The sequence below is a fragment of the Phacochoerus africanus genome, chromosome 11 (genome assembly GCF_016906955.1).
Source record: "Phacochoerus africanus isolate WHEZ1 chromosome 11, ROS_Pafr_v1, whole genome shotgun sequence".
Taxonomy (NCBI): domain Eukaryota; kingdom Metazoa; phylum Chordata; class Mammalia; order Artiodactyla; family Suidae; genus Phacochoerus; species Phacochoerus africanus.
In genome coordinates, this window is record NC_062554.1 from 89,641,471 (window position 1) to 89,658,943 (window position 17,473).

The 17,473-nt window shown below is 34.6% G+C and overlaps 1 protein-coding gene across 2 annotated transcripts in view; it reads left to right on the top strand.

The window, feature by feature from the left end:
- SP4 (Sp4 transcription factor) overlaps positions 1 to 17,473 on the top strand; it is a 73,139-nt gene that overhangs the window by 50,848 nt on the left and 4,818 nt on the right. The window contains exon 6 of one of the 2 annotated variants that reach the window (XR_007130780.1): positions 15,132 to 15,225. The exons of the other annotated variant lie outside the window; for it this stretch is intronic. The gene's annotated coding sequence lies outside the window, so the exon portion shown is untranslated. The remainder of the gene's footprint in view (positions 1 to 15,131; positions 15,226 to 17,473) is intronic. 2 annotated transcript variants of the gene reach the window in all.

The window sequence follows — 17,473 nt, forward strand, 5'->3', positions numbered from 1 at the left end:
TTATTGGTGACATTTATTAGTTTTTATTTTTTTACAATTCAGAAAATTGACTGAAGTATCAGGAATAATATAGCAAGTACTGACCTAAACTCTCACTTAGAATTGACAGCTGTCAATATGTAATGTTGTTGCAGGAAGGGGAACCCTTTCCAGGGCCTCAGCATGGGCTCTTGTCTAACACTCAGAAATGAATTGTCCAAGGATACACACTTGCTGACAAAGCAAAAAGACTTCATTGGGAAGGGGCAGCCAGGCAGAGAGCAGCAGGATAAGGGAACCCAGAATTGCTCTACCACGTGGCTCACAGTCTCAGGTTTTATGGGGATGGGGTTATTTTCAGTGTTGTTTCTGGCCATTCTTCTTGCTTGGCCCGTATTTGGTCTGCTTCAGGGTCCTTGGTGGTGTGTGCCCTTCTCAGCCCATATTGGTTCCGGCACCAAAGATTCACCTCCTCCCTCCTCTTGGCCCCTCCCAAATCCTCCTGGTTAGATTTCTGGGCAGCGTTATGTTTCTTACCTGAGATCCTTTTGTGAGACAGCTCATGCAAGTGGCTGTTACCGTGCCTGGCCAAGGTGGGTGGTTTCAGCCAATGGTTCCCTAATAATATTATCTATTATTTTTTAACAAAACAAATCATATAAAGTTGACATCATCTTTATCCTCCTATCAACAGCTACCATGAATTTTTAAAGTGTAAGTTTTTAGTACAGTTTAATATTCTTATATTTTGTTCATGGACATATATGTAAAAAAATGTTTTGTGGTTTCTATGACATCTTATGTAAGTGATACAGTATCGTAATTTTACATATTATGTTTTGACATCTAAGTTCATATATGTGTACACATATGTGTATGTATATATGTTTCTTTTAATTGCTATATAGTGTTCTATCACATGACTCTACTACTGTTATTAATCTGTTCCCATGTTTATGATTAAGGTTTTAGGGGTTGTAGCAAACTTTACTACTTTGAACATACAGTGAAATGTATAAGAAGTAGAATTGTTGGATCTTAGAGAATGTATGTTTGATTTTGATAAATAACCACTAGAGTCTCTGAAGTGGCTGTTATCATCTCTACTTCATTAGCATTGATTGAGAGTATCCGCTTTGCTGTATGTTCACCAATACTCAGTAGCATCAGGCTTTGAAGGTTTCTGTCAATTTAAAATGGTTTCTAATTTTCTTTTTTTTTTTTTTTGGTCTTTTCTAGGGCCGCATCTGTGGCATATGGAGGTTCCCAGGCTAGGGGTCTAATCGGAGCTGTAGCCGCCAGCCTACGCCAGAGATGCAGCAACGTAGGATCCGAGCTGCGTCTGCAACCTACACCATAGCTCATGGCAACACTGGATCCTTAACCGACTGAGTGAGGCCAGGAATCGAACCTGCAACCTCAGGGTTCCTAGTCAGATTCCTTAACCACTGAGCCACGACAGGAACTCCAGTTTCTAATTTTTTTAATTAGCATTTTTTCCTGGTTATAGTGAGATTAGGCATCTTTTCATACATTTATTGGTCATTTATATTTTGTTTTCTATTGCTTATTTTGTTCTTTTTTGGTTGTTGTTTTCCTTTTTCTTACTGATTTATGTACTGCAGTTTCCATAGTATTGCTGCTTTTTATCTTTGTGCTATCTTTTGTCATATAGAAATTTTACATTTTTACTTAGTCATATTTAGGGATAAATAAATATATTCCTTTGCCTTTTTTTTTAATGAAAATTGGCTCCATTTTACAGATCAGAAAATAATCTCAGAGAAGAAAATTGGTGGTTATATCTATTTAAAGTGATAAATAGAAATTACTTGGATTGATATGCACATAAATTAGTATAGTGGCTCAATCACTGAGTTAGTGTTAGCTAAAACTAAGAATTAAATTTTAAAAAAGTTTTTTTTTAGTTTTTTCAAATTTTTAAAATTTATTTTTATTTATTTTTTTCCCACTGTACAGCGAGGGGATCAAGTTATCCTTACATGTATACATTTTTCCCCCCACCCTTTGTTCTGTTGCAATATGAGTATCTAGACATAGTTCTCAATGCTACTCAGCAGGATCTCCTTGTAAATCTATTCTGAGTTGCGTCTGATAACCCCAAGCTCCCAACCCCTCCCACTCCCTCTCTCTCCCATCAGGCAGCCTCAAGTCTATTCTCCAAGTCCATGATTTTCTTTTCTATGGAGATGTTCATTTGTGCTGGATATTAGATTCCAGTTATAGGTGATATCATATGGTATTTGTCTTTGTCTTTCTGGCTCATTTCACTCAGGATGAGGTTCTCTAGTTCCATCCATGTTGCTGCAAATGGCATTATGTCATTCTTTTTGATGGCTGAGTAGTATTCCATTGTGTATATACACCACGTCTTCCTAATCCAATCATCTGTTGGTGGACATTTGGGTTGTTTCCATGTCCTGGCTATTGTGAATAGTGCTGCAATGAACATGCGGGTACATGTGTCTCTTTTCAGTAGAGTTTTGTCCAGATATACGCCCAAGAGTGGGATTGTGGGGTCATATGGAAGTTCTATGTATAGATGTCTGAGGTATCTCCAAACTGTTCTCCAGAGTGGCTGTACCAGTTTACATTCCCACCAGCAGTGCAGGAGGGTTCCCTTTTCTCCACAGCCCCTCCAGCACTTGTTATTTGTGGACTTATTAATGATGGCCATTCTGACTGGTATGAGGTGGTATCTCATGGTAGTTTTGATTTGCATTTCTCTTATAATCAGCGATGTTGAGTATTTTTTCATGTGTTTGCTGGCCATCTGTATATCTTCCTTGGAGCATTTTTTCATGTGTTTGCTGAACATCTGTATATCTTTCTTGGAGAACAGTCTATTCAGGTCTTTTGCCCATTTTTCCATTGATTGATTGGCTTTTTTGCTGTTGAATTGTGTAAGTTGCTTATATATTCTAGAGATTAACCCCTTGTCAGTTGCATCGTTTGAGACTGTTTTCTCCCATTCTGAAAGTTGTCTTTTTGTTTTCTTTTGGGTTTCCTTTGCTGTGCAGAAGCTTTTCAGTTTGATTAGATCCCATAGGTTTATTTTTGCTCTAATTTCTATTGCTTTGGGAGACTGACCTGAGAAAATATTTATGATGTTGATGTCAGAGAGTGTTTTGCCTGTGTTCTCTTCTAGGAGTTTGATGGTGTCCTGCCTTATATTTATAAATTTTAAAAAAGTTTTAAAAGTTTCCTGTGTGGTTTTACATTGGGGTTTCTAATGCCACCTCACCTTTCATTTGGTGAATATGTTGTTGATTAAAAATTAAGCCTATACCAATACTGATGTCTGTTTTAGAAAAATAATCTGGCATTTATGTCAGTGTGAGTGGATGCAGTATTTCCATCCTGAATTAGCAATGGAACAGATTAGGGAAGCCAAGAAAATTTGGAACCTCTCACATTGTGATTTCATCATATATGTGTGTGCGTATATGTTGTCTGTGTGTATATGTGTGTATATTATAATTATATAGAAAATTATATATATCTTAATTTTATTATGCACACACATACACAACAAAACACTATTCAGCCATAAAAAAGTGAAATTTTGTCATTTCCAACAATGTGGATGGACTTGGAGGGTGTTACAGTAAGTGAAATAAATCAGGCTGAGAAAAGGCAGATACTGTTTGATACCACTTATGGGTGGACTCTAAAAACAAAATACTGACTATAACAGAAAAGAAGCAGGAGTTCCCGTTGTGGCACAAGTGGTTAACAAATCCAACTAGGAACCATGAGGTTGCGGGTTTGATCCCTGCCCTTGCTCAGTGGGTTAAGGATCCTTCGTTGCATGAGCTGTGTTGTAGGTCACAGATGTGGCTCAGATCCTGTGTTGCTGTGGCTCTGGCATAGGCCGGAGGCTACAGCTCCGATTACACCCCTAGCCTGGGAACCTCCATTATGCCACAGGAGCAGCCCTAGAAAAGACAAAAAGACCAAAAAAAAAAAAAAACAGACTCACAGATTACAGAGAACATACTAGTGGTTATGATTGGGGAAGGGGAAGGAAGGAGGGGCACTATAAGGATAGGGGATTAAGAGGTACAAACTGTTAGGTATAAAATAAGCTACAAGTATATGTTGTACAAACAGGCTATAGCTGATATTTCATAATGACTATAAATGAAGTATAACCTTTAAAAATTGTGAATCTCTGTATTGTACACCTGTAATTTAAATAATACTGTTCATTAACATACCTCAGTTTTTTAAAAGTGAGTACTAAGTTAAAAACTGACAAAAATCAACACTCCTCTCCCCTGCCTACCCCAAAAGAATTTACCTCCCTTTGCACCATTGATGACAGTCACTCTTCTCTTTAACTGTGTGCACACTGAATGTTGTCTTATGACTCACTACCTGATGTTATACTACCATGTCTATCCTTCAGTTTCTAACCCTTTCACCTTTTAACTTCTCTCACCTAAACTTTTACTCTCTCTTTTCTTCCTGTTGATGTTAAAATGCTTCAGTAAGCACTGCCTCCTTTTCTTTTATATAGCTTAGTTCTTAAAGTTGAAAATTAGTAAATAAGTAATAATTGTATTATGACTATGTAATGGACTGTGATCCTTTTTTGTGTATTTTTTGTTCTTTTTTCCTGACTTTTTGAATTGCCTTCTTCCCCCTTGCATTGGTTAATTTTATCACCTTCTCTTATTATTTCAACTTTTCAAGGAAAAGTATCAACTCTATCCACTTTTTCCTTATTCTTGGAGATCTCCAGCTTTCTGATCAAAAACTGATTGATTCCTTTCTAGGGCTACTGTACAGCTGTATTCTTGTGACTTTCTTCCCTGCTCTGTTGGTTTAGACCCTGTGTTCTCAAGATCTCACATCTTCAGTTTACTCACTTTACCACTGGTTTCTGTGAAACATTCTGAAGTGCTTTCTACAGGAAGACATAGGGAAGTGAATTTGAAAATGTCTTTGTTTCCTCTTAATTAATAGTTTGGCTGATACAGAAAGCTAAGTTGAAAATTCATTCAAAATGTTAATGGCACTGCTCTGTTATCTTCTTGCATCTGTTTTACTAATGAGAAGTTCATTGTTACTCTTATTTTTTGGTAGGTAACCTAATTTTTCCCCTTCAGCTTTTAAGACCTTATTTATTTTATTTGTAACTTTTTATTTTGAAGTAATTTTATACTTACAAAGGAGTTGCAAAGATAGTATAGAGAGTTCTCAAATACCTGTCACCCAGCTTCCTATTAAGAAATTAACTATTAATAGTACAGTACTATTAATTAAACTGTAGGCTTGCCCACAAATTCACTTTTTCTGTTCCACGATTCAGTCCAGAATACCAGATTGCATTTCTTTGACATGGCTCTTTAGTATCGTGCAGACTGTGAAATATTCCCTTTTTTTCCCCCTAGTCTTTTCTTACTCTGACACTTTAAGTATCTTGTGGAATAGTCTTTGATTTGGTTTTGTCTGATATTTTTTCTCATGATTAGATTGAGGTTATAAATTGTTGCTGGGAAGAATACCTGAGACATTATTGCCCTTCTGGTCACATCGTATCAGGAAGTACATGATGTCAGTATGTCTTATTATTGGTGATGTTAACCATGATGGATTAGTTAAGATAGTGTTTGCCAGGTATCTTCACTGTGAGCTTTTGTTTTTTCTTTCAATTTTGTTTATTAGAAGGAAGTGACTAAGCCCTGTCCATGTTCAAGGGGAGGTGAATTTAGCTCCACCTACTTATCAAAGACTTTGTGGACCTAAATGAAAACACCTATGTGAAACCACCAGTAAACATTTTGGAGGAGGTTTTTCAAGTCTACACAAATATCCTGATTCTCTTTAAAGAAAATGCTGCTTCACTTTTAGCATTCCTTGTTATTTTCTTGCCTACAGTTATTACTGTGTAATTCTGAAAGTTTTCTGTTTCCATCACTGTTTGTACAGTTTTTAGTTGTGACTCTTGTATAAGGAAGATTTATGTCTTCTTCCCCAATGATTTGTTGATTCAGTCATATTTTTATCACTATGGTATGAATTCATAAATACGTATTTTTAAGTTACCATCCAGTACTATCATTAAAGGCATATCTTGGGGATATTCAGCTTTGGTTCCAGACTGCCTCAGTGAAGTGTGAGTATTACAATAAAGCCAGTGAGAAACAATCTCTACATGTATGTGTAACTGGTTCACCATACTGTACAGTAGAAAATTGACAGAACACTGTAAACCAGCTATAATGAAAAAAATAAACATTATATAGAAAGAAAGAAAAAGCCAGTCGCATGAATTTTTTGGTTTCCCTTTGACTGTAAAAGTTAGGTTTATGCTCTACTGTAGTCTATTAAGTGTGCAGTAGCATTATGTCTAAAAAAAAAAAAAAAAGAACCTTAATTTAAGAATACCTAATTGTTAAAAAACGTTAACCATTATCTGAGCCTTCAGCAAGTTGTAGGAGTAACGTCTAAGATCACTGATCACAGATCATCGTAGCAAATATGAAATAATGGAAAAGTTTGAAATACTGTGGGAATTACTAAATTGTGACAAAGATATGAAGTCAGCAGATGCCGTTGAAAAAGTGGTGCTGATAGTCTTACTCGATGTGGAGTTGCTACAACCTTCAATTTAAAACAAAAAAACAAAACAAAAAAAAAAACCCATGATATCTACAAACCACAGTAAAGCAAAGCATAATAAAAAAAGGAATTTCTGTGTTTTCTCTTTGTTCCACTTTTGACCATTGAAACTTGTTTTAAATTGTTTCCTCTGCCTTAGCTGTAAGAACTTTTCTTTTAATCTTTGATATTTTATTAATTTCATAATTATGTGTGTAGGTGTAGGTTTTCATTTATGGTTTAAAATGGTTGGACTTTTCAACTCTGGATCCTCCCTAACCACCCTTTGCCTACTCTCTCATTCTCTTCTTTTTGTTTTGTATTCCTTTTGGACTCTCAGTAGATATATGTTGGACTCCCTATAGTGATTTTTTTTTCGAAGATTTTACAGCTTTTCTCTTTTTTGTCTTTTTACTTTCTTCTGATATTTTCAATGAGATTCCTTAACTTCAGCTTCAAATGTTTCATTGAATTGTTTTTTAATTTCCAAGAGTGCTTTTTATTGTTTCTTTTTTTAAATTGCATCTTGTTCTCATTGTATTAAATGTAGGGACTTACTGAAAGTCTCTTGTTTCCTCCAGGATTATTATTATTTTTTGTTTGTATCTTGCTTTATCCGAGGTTGTAGGTTTACCGGCATTGTCTAGTGCTCCTTGGCTTTTTTTCGGGTTGATGATGATGATGATTGATGCATATGTTTCTTTGAAGGATTATGAAAGCATTATGAACTGATGGCTCTCTAGGAAATTGGGGAGGGACAGTGTGTATTATATTGGACCATACCTAATATCAAAATATGGTAATACAGTATAGAATCACATAACTTTAAATACAAATCCTCGAATATTTTGCCCTGATTTTTTGATATTAGGGGCTTATATTCTATGTATAGGCTTCAATTTACTGTTTTATGCTCCATATCTCCCTCTTATTATTTTGGTTTATATATTATTATTATTGCTTTTTAGGGCCACACCCACGGCATATGGAAGATTCTCGGGCTATGCCACAGCAATGCCAGATCTGAGCTCCATCTGCAACCTACACTACAGCTCATGGCAGCGCCAGATCGTTAACTCGCTGAGCAAGGCCAGGCATCAAACCCACAACCTCATGATTCCTGGTCGGATTCATTTCCACTGCACCACAACAGGAACTCCTCCCTCTTATTATTTTGAATCCCAGACTTATATAGAATTCTACAAAAGATTATCTCTCTTTTAGAATATATCGTCTTCCATGATAACCTCTATTCTTATTTGCAGAAATTTGATATATTCAAACTTGGATCACAGTGTCTAACACAAGTGAGTTTCACAGGATTTTTTTCCCCTCCTTTGTCTCCCAGCTTTGGCCCTGTGGTACCAGTCTAGGAGAAACCATGTATATCTAGCAAGAGAAATGAGAAAAGGAGCCCTGTACTCTAAGGCCAGCCCTGTTTGTAGGTTGCACTATAGCGGCAGCAACATAAGCAACTAAAAACTTGAGAAAATGCCCGTATGTGTTAGAGGAATCAGGATGTTTTCTAGCAAATATAAGAGGAATCACTTTTTTTTCCTCTCTTGCCATTTCACTCTGAAGGCTATGCCAGTCATGATATATATGCAGGACAATGAAGGAAGCCTCAAGAATTCTGGCTTTCTAGCCAGAGAAACCAGGAAAAGGGACACCTGGGGGTTGGAGAGTGAGGGAATGTTTGAAGAGATCTGTAAAAGGTGATTCCTAATTTTGTGTATGAAACAAACAAGTTCTAGACTAACCCCTGAACTGCACATTACAGAACACACCTAAAGAACCATAGTAGAGGCCTCAAAGACTGAACTGTGTTAAACCACTAACTCCTAGTATATGCTAGGCAGACCCAAAGAATATAATAGTGTTTTGCTAAAACAAAATTTATTCTCTAGAGAGGTTTTTAATGGGACCAGAGTCGCCACAATATAATATCTAAAATATTCAGGATACAATTCAAATTTAATCAACATACTACGTATCTGACCATGTCAAGATGATCCATATGTAGAATTATTAGACAAAGACTTTAAAGCAGCTATTATAATCATCATCCATGGTGTAAAGGTAAAAATACTTGAAAGGAAAAGCAGGAGTTTTTAGCAAAATTGAAACCATAGGAAAGAACTAAATGTTAATTTTGAAACTGGAGAAACTTAATATTCAAAATCAAAAATTTAGTAGATCTGAGGAAAGTGTGAAGCTGAAGGTAGAATACTAGAAATTATGTAGTCTGAAGAACAGAAGAAAAAGATCAGGGGAAGAACATGAACTGGGCTCAGAGACTTGTGAGACAGTCATAAAATTGATGTCATTGGAGTCCCAGACAGAAAAGAGGAAAAGATGTTGAAAATTTTTGAAAAAATAATAGCTGAGAGTTACCATTTTAGGTTTAAATGGTAAGATTTAAGAAGCTCATTGAATCTGACAGAAACCAATAGAAAACCATACCTAGTAACGTCATAATCAAATCTGCTGAAAATCAGAGGTAAAGAAAAAATATTGAAGGGAGCTATAAGAAAATGACAAATATAGAGGAATAAAAATCTGATGGATGACCAGAAAAAGGTAAGAATTGTCAACTCACCATTTTACATCCAATGAAAACTTCTGCAATAACAAAAGCAAAATAAAAGGTTTTCAGATGAAGGAAAATGAAGAGAATGTGTTGCTATCAGATCTGCTTCAAAATAAATGTTAAAAGAAGTTCTTCAGACTGAAAGAAAATGATACCAAAGGGAAATCTGGAATTTAATAATCAAGGAAGAGCCTAAGAAATGGTAAATACCTGGGTAAATATAGCAGATTATTATTCCTCTGCTTAAATGTTTAAAAATATGTTCAACTATTTAAAGTAAAAATTTTAATACAGTTTGATGGATTTTCAGTGTTCGTGAATATAATACGTATGGTAGATATAACATGTAATAGGGTGAAGAAACATTGTTTTATTGTGAAAATAAAAATTGTTATGTATATTGTGAAAAGCTTGGTATATATATAGTAATCTCTATATTAACCACTAAAAATACAGAGTTTCAGAGGGAAATGGGAAAAAAAATAAAATAGAATACTAACAATATTCATATAATCCAAAAGAGAGGAAGGAAGGGGAAACAGAAAAATGTTAAACAGGGACATAAACAGAAAAGAGACAACAAAATAATAGACTTAATTATCATCAAATCAGTTGTCACATATAATACAGATAGTCTAGACATAACAAATGGAAGACAGATTGTCAGATTGCATTAAAAAGACCCAATTTATATTGTCTACAGAAAACCCACTTTAAATAAAATCATATGGATAGGTTAAAAAGCATGGGAAAAAACATACAAGAATTAATCAAAAGAATTTGAAAGTTGTTACAATAATAACAGGCAAAATAGACTTCATAAAACAATTATATCACTAGATACAGTGGGAAATTGTGTAGTCATGAATGGGCTACTTTACCTGAAGACATGATAATTCCAGTTATAATATATTCCTAACAACAGAGCTCCAAAATTTATGAAGCAAGAACTGATAGAACTAAAAGGAGAAATAGACCAGTCCTCCATTACTGTTATAAAGTTGATACTATGTTTTTTGTAATTGATAGAACAGTAATTGAAAACCTGAAAGGGTATAGAAAGAACATTATTAGTTAACTTGCTCTAATTGACATTTATAGAGTACTCTAGCCGTTACATGAGCACATGGAACATTCACAAAGATAGACCGTATTCTGGGCCGTGAGACACACCTTAACAAATTAAAAGTATAGAAATCATTCAGAGTATGTTCTCAGATCATAATGGAATTAAATCATAAGTTAGTAACAAATACCTGGGAAATCTCTAAATATTTGGAAATTCCCACATTTCTGAATAACCCATGGGTTAAGAGGATGTCTCAAGGGAAGTTAGAAAATATTTTTGACTAAACAAAAATATATAAAAATTTGTGAAATGAAGGTAAAACAGAGCTTAGAGGATATTTCTAGCATTAAATATTTTATTATTGGAGTTCCCTGATGGCTCAGTGGGTTAAGGATCTGGCATTATCACTGCTGTGGTATGGGTTCAGTCCCTGGCCCCAGGGAACTTCTACATGCCAAGCATGGCCAAAAAAAAAAAAAAAAATTTATTAGTAAGAAAGATCTTAATAATCTAAGCTTTTTTACTTTAAGAAGGAAAGAAGGAACAGATTAAACCCCAACAAGAAGTTAGGAAATTATAAAGATAAGAGGAGAAATAAATTGAAAATAGAAAAACAACAGAGATAATCAGTCAAACCAAAATCTAGTTTTCTTTGAAAAGAAAAAAATTGGTAAATCCCTAACCAGTTGGGCAAGAAAATTTACCGATGTTAGGAATGGAAGGGGCTATCTCTAGGGCCCCTGAAAGACAATAGTAATAAAAGAATGTTATGAATAACTCTATACTCTGAATCGAAATTTAGGTGAAATGAACTAATTCCTTAAAAGGACACGAGTTACCAATACATTAGGAAGAAATAGATAATGGGAGTAGTCCTATACCTATTTAAGAAATTGAATTTTTAGCTAAAAGCCCTACACGAAGAAAACCCCAGACTCAGGTGATTTCATTGGCAAATTCTGTCAACAAATTGTACCAGTTGTGCACAGTCTTTTTCAGAAACTAAATGAGAGAAAACTTTTCAATTATTTGCTGAAGCCTGCATTATCATAATACCAAAGCCAGACAAAGCATTACTAGGGAAAAAGATAAAAATGTCAAAATCCTCAATAAAATATTATCAAACCAACTCCATTAATACCTAAAAACAATAATGTTTCATGTCTAAGTTATGTTTATTCTAGGATTGAAGGACTGATTGAACATCCAAAATCAATCAGTAATTTACCATATTAACAAGAGGGCGGAAAATCAAATAATTACTTCAATACACGAAAATTATTTGGGAAAATCTGCATTCAGTTTGATAAAAATTCTTAAATCAAGACTCGAAGGAGTTCCTGTTGTGGCTCAGCAGGTTGGGAACCAACCCATCTGGTATCCACAGGGATGCGGGTTCGATCCCTGGTCTTGCTCAGTGGCGTTGCTGGGAACTGTGGTGTAGTTTGCAGACTCGGCTCAGATACCACGTTGTATGGCTGAGGCGTAGGTCAGCAGCTGCAGCTCTGATTTGACCCCTACCCCAGGAACTTCCATATGCTGTAAAAAAAAAAAGGAAAGAAAAAAAGAAAGAAAAAAAAATTGAAGGGTACATCCATAACAAGGGCATTTACAAAACTGCAATCAATAGCATACTGATGAGGACTTAATGCTTCTCCATGGGATCAGGGAACAGGCAAAGATGTCTGATTTTTATCACTCCTTTTTTTTTTTTTTTAGGGCCGCACCCGAAGCACATGGAGGTTCCCATGCTAAGGGTCCAGTTGGAGCTGTAGCTGCCAGCCTATGCCACAGCCACAGCCACACCAACACCAGATCCGAGCCACATCTGCAACCTACACCACAGCTCACAGCAATGCCGGATTCTTAACCAACTGAGCAAGGCCAGGAATCAAATCCGCAACCTCATGGTTACTAGTTGGGTTCCTTAACCACTGAGCCACAACAGGAACTCCTGATTTTTATCACTCTTACTCACCATTGTACTGAAACTCTTACTCAGTGTAGTAAATCAAGGAAGTCATAAAAAAGCATACAGATTCTAATGGAAGAAGTCAGTATCTTTATTTGCAGACCACCTGGTTATTTAGAAACCGCACAGCGACTGTTAAAAAATGTTTATAAGACTAATAAGTGAGTTTGGCAAGATTGCAGCATACAAGGTGAATATACACAATGAGTTTATTTCTACATGCTAGCAATGAACAACTGAATATAAGTAGTTTAATTGTAGTGTCATTTACAGGCAGAATGAAAGGAATGAAACACTTCGCTATATATCTCATAAAATGTATACAAGGGATGTATGCTAAAATTAAACATGAAAGAAATTGAAAATGACCTACATTCTTGGAAGGAGATACCATATTAGTACATTCAGGAGCTTTATGTTATTTTAATGATGCAATGCAATCCTTTTCAAGACTAGCATTATGTAGATAATAACATGTTGACCTTAAAATTTATATGAAAGGCAAAGCAATTAGAATAGCCAAAACAGTTTTGAGAGAAAACAAAGTTGTCTGATTAATAGTATGTGATTTCAAGTTTTCCTGTAAAGCTACAGTAAGTAATCATTTAGATTTTGGTGAAAAGAAGGACCCATAGAGAAATAAGACATAATGAAGTTTAGAAATTGACCCACACAAATAATGGTGCAAAAACAATTCAGTGGAAAAGAGTAGTCTTTTCAGTAAATGGTGTGGAAGACTTGGACAGCCACATGCAGAAAAGAAACTTTGACCTACATGCCCTATATCTTTTATAAAAACTAACTCAAAATCACCCAGACCTAAATCTAAACCTAAAGCTATAAAACCATTTAAATAAAATACAAGAAAAAATCTTTTTGGTCTTGGGTTAGACCAAAGTTTTTAATACCACACCAGAAGTACAGTCCATAAAATAAAATTTGAAAAATTGGTCTTCATAGAAACTAAAACCTTTTGCTTTGTGAAATATCCTGAAAACACAGGACACAGACTGGAAGAAAATTTTCAATTAAAATCATGTATCTGACAATGTACTTTTGTCTAAGATATATAAAGAATTCTCAAACCTCAACAGCGTGTGAACAAACAGCACACTTTAAAAACATTGGCAAAGGAACAAGACAGTTCATTAGAATATACATGTGGCAAATACGCACGTGCAAAGATGTTCGGCATCATCTTTTATTTGGGGGAGTACAAATTAATACCCCAGCAAGATAGCAGTATACACCGATTAGAATGGCTAAAATAAAAAACACCACCAGAGTCCTGACATACAGAAGCGCTGTGAGAATGTAGAGCAACAGGAACTCCTTCACTGGTGGGAATGCGAAACAGCACAAAACCTTTGGCTAACATTTCTTATAAAATGTAAACATAGACTTAGCATATGACCTTGCAATCCACTCCCAAGTACTCACTTAGCTTTAAATATATATGGCGTTTATTTATAATTACCCTAAACTGGAGACAACCTAAATGTCCTTCAACTGGTGAGTGGATGAAATTATGTAGTATATCCATATATTGAAGTACTACTACTCCCAACATCAAGGAGTGAATTATTAATACACACAACCACACGGATGAAATTCAGTTGCATTATGCTAGGTGAAAGATGACAGCATCAAAAGGTTACCTACTGTATTATTGTATTTATATGGTGTAATAGAAAAATCAAAACTATAATAATGAGAAAAACAAATCAGCATTTTCTAGAGTGTGACAGGAGGAGGGAGAGCTTAACTGTAAAGAGACGTCATGAGGGAATGTTTGGAAGTGATAGCAGTTCTATATTTTAATGTTGCTGATAGCTACATAACTTAATGCATTTATCAAAACTCATAGAACTATATGCCAAAAAGAATGAATTTTGCTGTGTAAGCTGAAACATTTTTCTATAATATGAGACAATTTTTATCTTTGGGAAATCACAGTCTAAAAAGGGAGATTTTCTAGTTAATTTTTATTTTAACAGTTCAAAAGCATATGCATGAAGCTCTGCATATTTTCTAGTTAATTTTTATTTTAACAGTTCAAGCTTCAGTATTATGCAGCATGTCTGTTAACTTTACCAAGAATAATAGAACCAGAAGGACCCCTGAAAATGACTTTGTGCAATTCTGCCATTTTATAAATAAGGACTAAACCAAAGTCTTTAAGAAGTTGATTGACTTCTTTACCAAGGCTTCATAGTCAGTTCCTTGAGCCAAATTGACTTATTTAGTGATGAGTAAGAATTGAGCCATGGGAGCAGTAGAGTAAACAAATTCAGACAGCCAATAACAGTAACAGTTAACGTTTCTGATCCCCTTCAGTGTGCTGGGATTTTTCTAAATGCCATTTTAAAAAATCCAATTTCTCATTTAATTCTTTGAGCAAAAATGTGAAGTAGATATCTTTGTTATTCTCAGTTAAAAATGAGGAATCAGAATTGGAGAGAGAAGTTTCCCGAAGTTACATGAGTGGTAGGTAGAGCAGAGTCAGAATTTTTATCCTAAACTAGAATCTAACTCATACAAGAAAGTATCACATGTCAGGAACTATAAGCAGTTCAGCGTTTGGGAACCATGATATTTGTGGCAATAGATAAAACAAAAAAAGGTGGACAGGGGTCAATTTCTGTAGGATGTGATTTTTTTCTGCAGCCATAGGAAATGCAGAACCATTGAAAGTTTTCAGCAGAGAATTAGATGGTAACCTTTTTGTTTCAGACCATTTGGTATTTGTAAGGAGGACAGATTTATAAGGACTAATTTTGAGAGCAATTAGCAAAAACAGTAAGGACTTTTGGTGAGATGCTAACTAAAACAGAAGTTGTAAGGTGTATTTGGAACCACTTTAAGAGATGTTTGTGCAATAAAATTGACAGAACATCGTGATTAATTAGAAGAAAAGAGATGATAGGTGCCAAAGATGACTACTACCAGTTCAAGTGGAGAATACAGGAAAAGGATAAGCAAAAGGTAGAATTGTCTGTCTCCCTTCACTTCTGTCAGTTTTGCTTCTTATTGTTTGGGGCTTTTTTGTAAGTACATATATGTTTATAATTGTCATATCTTCTTGGTGGAGTGACACTTTTATTGTTATAATGTATCCTTCCTTGTCTCTAGTAATAATTTTTGTCTTATTGTTCTGATATTAGTAAAGCCATTTTGGCTCTCTGTTTACACAGTATTTCTGTTTTCTGTCTGCTTACTTTTAGCTTGTTCATGTCTGAGTTTTAAGTGAGCCTCTCTTAGACAGCATATAGTTTGGGTTATTATTTTTTTTTTTATCCTGTCAGTATACACCTTTGAATTAGACAGTTTAATGCATTTATATTTAATGCAGTTGCTGTTAAGGACTTCTGCCAATTTGATATTTGTTTTCTGTCTTTATATCTTCTTTTTGTTTCTGTATTTCTCCATTATTGACATTTTCTGTTAAATATTCCTTATATTATTTTAATTATCTTGTGATTTATTTGTATGCATGTGTGTATATATGTATGTATATACATATATATTTTTAAATTATTTTCTTAGTGATTGCCTGTCTCGGGGGTTACAGTTCACATCTCATTAACAATCTAGTTTGGATTAATACCAGCTTTATTTCAATAGCATGCAGAACCTTTTTTCCTATATAATTTTGCCTCCAACCATGCTGTTATTTTTACCAGTTACATCTTTGTAACATAGGTGTCAACATAGATTTATAAATATTGCTTTATGCAGTTGTGTTTTAAACTAGATAGGGGGCAAATGAGTAAAAAGCACATTTATGCTGCCTTTTACATTTATCTTTGAGTTACCTTACCTGGTGGTTTTTATTTCTTCATGTGTATTTCATTTATCATTTAGTTTCTTTTCATTTCAGCCTTTAATATTTCCTATAGATGCAGATTTTCTAGTTACAGATGCCTTCAGTTTTTATTAATCTGGGAATATCTTAATTTCTCCTTATTTTTGAAAACTAATTTTGCTGTATATAGAATTCTTGGTTGGCAAGGCTTTTTTTTTTTTTTTTTTCCTTTCATCTCTGAATATATCATCCTATTGCTTTCTGACCTCCATGATCTCTGATGAAAAAAATCAGCTGTTTTTTCTTACTGATGATCTGTTGTAGGTAATGAGTCATTTCTCTCTTGCTATTTTTTAGATTCCTTGTTTTTTACTTTCAACAGTGATTATTATGTGTCTCAATGTGAATCTCTTGACATTTAACCTGCCTGCGATTAATTGAGGCTTTCAGTGTGTAGATTGTTTTTCATCAGATTTGGAGAGTTCTCAGCCATCATTTCTTCAAATACTCTTTCCTTTAGATGTCTGGAACAAATAAATCTCTCCTTTGCTGATTGTACAATGTAACTTACTTATTTTGAGATTCTAGCCAACTTTCATTATCCAAAATAATTGGATACCCACACCATTTAGGAGTAGACAGACTAGAAATACTATACACAAAGCATGTCACCATAATTTCTCATTTAACTTAAAGTTTGCCACTGAATAGCCAGGAACTTGAATTTCTTTCTCTGTTAGTACTGATAGCTTCATGTGCTTGCAAATGACTTTATCAAGATAATGGGAGCTTATAGTCAGAGACTCTTGCTTGTTCACAGTGTGTATAGATTGATCACCCAGTTGATTCAGTGTTTACTGAATGATTTATGCCTTCAGGCCATCACCCTCTGATTTCTTTAATTATTATTGGGCATTTTGGCTTTAAAAGAATGAAGGTCTCTACTAGAGGTTATGTAGTGTGAAAAACCTGAGATAGAAATTAGTTGCCTTGAATCCTGCTCTGATACTAATAAATTGTATGATTCCTAAGCAAATTAATTTCTGAGCCTTACTCATCAATAAAGTGAAAATGTAAAATAAGATCTTTAAGATTTCTTCCAGCCTTAAAATTTGTAAATAGAGTTTTTCTTTTGAAATAAAGTGGGAAGCTTGAAAGAGAAAGGAGTTCAAGATTGATCCTAAAAATAAACCCTCATTTATCTGTTTTTCACCCTTCACTGGGTGTCAACATTCATAAAATACAAGTCATTTCACCTTAAAATTTAGCTGCCTTTTATTTTTAATGTTTTTGAAAATTTTGCCTAAACCATCTATTTATCCCTTCATTCAATTTTTTCAAGACTGAAAGAGAAAGCAAAGTTCAGTAAGAAACTGCAAATGCAGTTTGTTTTTTGTTTGTTTTGTCTTCTAGAGCCTCACCCACAGC